This window comes from Portunus trituberculatus, chromosome 31 (genome assembly GCF_017591435.1).
Source record: "Portunus trituberculatus isolate SZX2019 chromosome 31, ASM1759143v1, whole genome shotgun sequence".
Taxonomy (NCBI): domain Eukaryota; kingdom Metazoa; phylum Arthropoda; class Malacostraca; order Decapoda; family Portunidae; genus Portunus; species Portunus trituberculatus.
Window position 1 is genome coordinate 20,048,863 of NC_059285.1, and position 5,000 is coordinate 20,053,862.

At 43.0% G+C, this 5,000-nt stretch overlaps 1 protein-coding gene across 1 annotated transcript in view; it reads left to right on the top strand.

Moving 5' to 3' along the window:
- Positions 1 to 5,000, top strand: part of LOC123511300 — a 66,180-nt gene that overhangs the window by 47,773 nt on the left and 13,407 nt on the right.

Here is a 5,000-nt window from a genome sequence, read left to right on the forward strand (position 1 = left end):
CTTCACCAACACCAACCACAACACCACCAACCACTGCACCACAACCACACACCACCACCACCTGCTGCCAACCACTGCTGCACCACTGCTGCTGCTGCTGCTGCTGCTGCTGCCACTGCTGCTGCCTGCTGCTGCCACTGCTGCTGCTGCTGCTGCTGCTGCTGCTGCTGCTGCTGCTGCTGCTGCTGCACCACCACTGCACTGCTGCTGCTGCTGCTGCTGCTGCTGCACCACCACTGCTGCTGCTGCACCACCTGCCACCACTGCTGCTGCTGCTGCACCTGCTGCTGCTGCCACCACTGCTGCTGCCACTGCTGCTGCTGCTGCTGCTGCTGCTGCTACTGCTGCTACTACTACTACTGCTGCTGCTGCTGCTGCTACTGCTACTACTACTACTCTTCTTCATCATCATCATCTACTACTACTACTACTACTACTACTACTACTACTTCTTCTTATTCTTCCTTCTCTGCATCTCACCGGCCATTCATATCACATTTCTCCTCCCCCTCTCTCTCTCTCTCTCTCTCTCTCTCTCTCTCTCTCTCTCTCTCTCTCTCATATCCACATCATCGTATTCCTTCCTATTACTTTTTTCCATTTTTCTCTCCACTCCTCATCTCTATTTCCATCTTCTACCTTTCTCTATTTCTTCTCTCCTGTTCCTCCTACTACGCTTCCTCGATATGAATTCCCTGGAGGAGGAAGAGAAGTAGGAGGAGGAGGAGGAAAAGGACAAGGAGGAAGAGGAGAAGGTCACAGACACAAGATACCCACCGAGGCAGGTTTGATAATTGTGACATGTGGATCACTGTTCACCCCAGAGTCTTGTCCCAGAGAAGCGAGAAGGTCACCACTGCAAGACGAGCTAGCCCTGACTTCCCTTTCTACGCCTGTGTTGTGTTGTTCGATGCGTCTGTGTTTTCTCTATTTTTTTTTTCTCATTTTTCGTTTTCTATTCCTGTTTCTCTTCTTCCTTTTTCTTGTTTCTGCTTTTTGCTTTTCGTTCTCTTCTTATTCTTGCCGCAGTTTTTCTTTTTCTTTTTCTTCTTCCTCCATCTGTTTCTGTTTTTTTTACTTTTTATTTATTCCCCCTGCTCCTGTTCCTCTATTTCTTTCCCTCTTCTTAATGTATGAGTATGTTATGTGCATCTCTTCTCGACATACAGCGGGTACAGGATCTCGTTGAGGCTCGGGTCACGCTGCTTCTCATTTATAAAGTTGATGAGCTGTGCCATGCTGATGAAGGCTGTCTTGGTGGTGCTCCTGTTCCTCTATTTCTTTTGCTCTTCTTAATGTACGAGTATGTTATCTTTTTTTCTTTTTTAATTGTTACTTTTCTTTCTCTTTTCTCATCTCCTCCATACCTACTGCAAATTTCTACTCCTCTCTCTCTCTCTCTCTCTCTCTCTCTCTCTCTCTCTCTCTCTCTCTCTCTAACAAATATATGGAGAGCTTTTAGCTCCTTGACGACTCCTCCCTAAGCTCTCTCTCTCTCTCTCTCTCTCTCTCTCTCTCTCTCTCTCTCTCTCTCTCTCTCTCTCTCTCTCTCTCTCTCTCTGTGTGTGTGTGTGTGTGTGTGTGTGTGTGTGTGTGTGTGTGTGTGTGGAAGAGGTAAGGGTTTTACGGCCTTTTAAATTCTTTACCTTTTAACTCTCTCTCTCTCTCTCTCTCTCTCTCTCTCTCTCTCTCTCTCTCTCTCTCTCTCTCTCTGACAGCTTTACACACAAAGATAGACAGACACACACAAAGAGAGAGAGAGAGAGAGAGAGAGAGAGAGAGAGAGAGAGAGCAGGACGTGGTGTTGTCATGGGTGGCGGTGATGTAATTAACACGTCTTACTTATGGTGTTGACAGTGCTGGCAGGTGGGAATGACAGATGTGGATGTGGGGGTGTTGGGGAAGAGTAGTAGTAGTAGTAGTAGTAGTAGTAGTAGTAGTAGTAGTAGTAGTAGTAGTAGTAGTAGTAGCAATTAACGTAAAGAAAACGTGACTAAATATCCTTCACAGTGCAAGTACTATGGTTTGAAAATTATCAAAGACTTTTCTTTCCTCTTTTTCTTTTATTCTACGGAACATAAAAAAAAAAAACACTCGAAAAACTCACTAATCATCTTTGTGGCCTTTGAAAACAGCTCTTACTTGAGAGAGAGAGAGAGAGAGAGAGAGAGAGAGAGAATTAAAAATGTATATAATAGGTTATGCAGTAGGCGTCACGTTGCTTGCCACTCACCACTCGTAAGGCTGGAGTTCAAACAGAGGACACCGGCGGACTATTGATGAAAAAAAGGGAAAACAAAACACATCGACTTGTGGCAGCGAATGTTTCCCGGCGTGACCTCAACTTTAAGCCATTCATTCCTTCATGTTTTGCGTTCACAGTCATGAATACTTGATTAAACTCCTTCCCTTCTCTCTCTCCCTCATGCCTTGCTCCTTACGTGGCTTCTTTAATTCTGTTGATAACCAAGAACTTATGGGAATTATGTGTGGTGCCCGCAAGCAATTTGAAGGGAGAGAGAGGACAGAGGAGAGAGGAGGCGGCGAGGTGAAGTCTAAGGGGGAGAAACGAGGGTGAAGGTACAGCTCATTAGGGAATACCCCGAATTAGTTACGTTTTCTTTCACAATCCTCTTTATACAGAATACGAACGACTTATGACAGGATACACGGACATATTCAACAAAGTAACATGACTTACATACGCTTTAGTGCCATTTTATTTTATCTTATTTATTTTATTCCAATTTTGATTCTTCACTCCTCGCTTGGTTCTTAATGAGGGCGGGGTGTGAACAGACTCAGTAATGAAGCTCTTAGTGCAGGGTCAGTTAAGAGCTTGACACGATTAGACAACTTTACGGCTGTGGACGATATGGGGAAATGGGAAAGCATGTCTTGTATATACCGTGACTGCCACGTATAGGTCTGATGATGCACATGACTTCCTGCAGCTTCCCTCGTTTTTTTTTTTTACGATTTTATGAAGTATTGCGCGTTGCTGGGATGGTGGTGAAGGATGTGCGGACAGGAAGGATGGAGCGTGGGTGGTGAAGGTGATGGTGGTAATGGTGGTGGTGGTGGTGGTAATGGCAGTGACAGAGAAAAGGAGATGGTATGGATGATGGAGCAAAGATGGATATGTGCTAACTCTACGAAAGCAAACACATATCAAGTCAGTCAAGTATTTAGAATTTACAAAAAATGTTAAAAGAATGTTATGCATTCGAAAGAAAACATCTTTACCTCTTCCAACATTTCATTTTCTATTTGGTAATCTTCTTAACTCGACTCGTCAACAGCCTTTCCATCAGCAACATCAACACTAAGAGTTAAAGAGGTGATGTGGTTGAAGTCACCAAGAGGACCTGTGCCTGTTTTAATAAAGACTTCTTGGATTACTTCTAGAGACACTGCTAAAAGTGTTTTAATCCAAGACTTTGCTCTTAGAAATTGCTCCTAAAAGCAAGTTTTATTCTTAAAGGAAAAGTTACTCCAAGGAGAAGAATGTCACTACGGTAGCAGATCTTCTAAATGTAACATTATTTTGAATAAGATATAAAAAAATGTCGCTCTAGTGGTGGCAGTTCATGTTTATAAACAAATTTTTAATACTTTTTGCAAGTTATTACAAACTATTTCTAAGCGTTAATAAGAGCGATAGGTAATTACCGGATATGTCGGTAATTTAGAGATCTCCCTGAAGTGCCACTATAAATAATATGGATGCAAAGGAAGGCCGCCGCTACAAGAGGGAAAGAAATCAGTGCATCTATTAAACACTACTACTTGTGAAACTCAGAGGAAAGGAACCCATACAACACAGGATGAAGCAATTATCCTGGAGTAACCTCCAAGCAAAAGAGAACAGAATGGACAGACATTGTTGCCTATCTAAATCAAGCATGAATACATAAGTACATCATACGATCGTTCATTTCTCTGTCTGTCTGTCTGTCTGTCTGTCTGTCTGTCTCTGTCTGTCTGTCTGTCTGTTTGTCTGTCTGTCTGTTTGTCTGTCTGTCTGTTTGTCTCTCTCTCTCTCCACATGTTCATGCTAATACCAATAACAACATTCAACAACAATACATCCTTATAAATCGTAAACCTGATACAATATGAAGTCTTTACCTATCTGGCATCTGTGCTTTGCCCGAGGCGTCACTAGGCGGCTAGCGGGAAACGGATCCTTCCTATATATGACACACACACATACACTCTACACCAAATCACCTATGGGCCGCTGCGCTGGCAGCAAAGGCCCATGCCTTTCTTGCATAAAGGCAAATAAAAAAAAAAAAAAAAAACTCTACACCAAAACATCACATACCATCAACATACCTGCTGGGGCGTTGAAAGAAGAATTAGGGAAGAGTTTCACCAGTCCAGCCTCCTCTCGAGTATGAAAGAAGCGTTACGATAGCACAGGATTTGACACATTATACGCTTACAGCACACAACCCGCGGAACTGGCGTCTGGTGCCCAGCAGGACTGGGACGCCTTCTTGCTTCAGTTCCCTGTTTCGAAGCTTCGGCATCTGGTGGAAAGATTAAAGGAATTAAGTGGTTATACAGAAGTTGCAGTCTTTGTGAAGGAAGCTACGTAGGTCAGAAAAATAATGATGAAGGAACGAAGGAAGAAAGGTGGAGGAGCGAGAGTGATGGGTGGAGACTGGAAAAAACAAAGAAATAACACAGATATTTGTAGAGACCTGAAAGATTTCGTGTTTTATATCTAATGATAGTAATAGCAGGTGTCAATTCTGCCAGTGTTGAGTGTTGCCAGGCAGAGAGAGAGAGAGAGAGAGAGAGAGAGAGAGAGAGAGAGAGAGAGAGTTACAACTGATTCACTTCACTGTCACAATAATAATTAGTTTTCGCACTAGTTAAATAATTTGCTGCATAACTTACTGCATTCACTCGTACAAAGTAGTAGTAGTAATAGTATAGTAGTAATAGTAGTAGTAGTAGTAGTAGTAGTAGTAGTAGTAGTAGTAGTA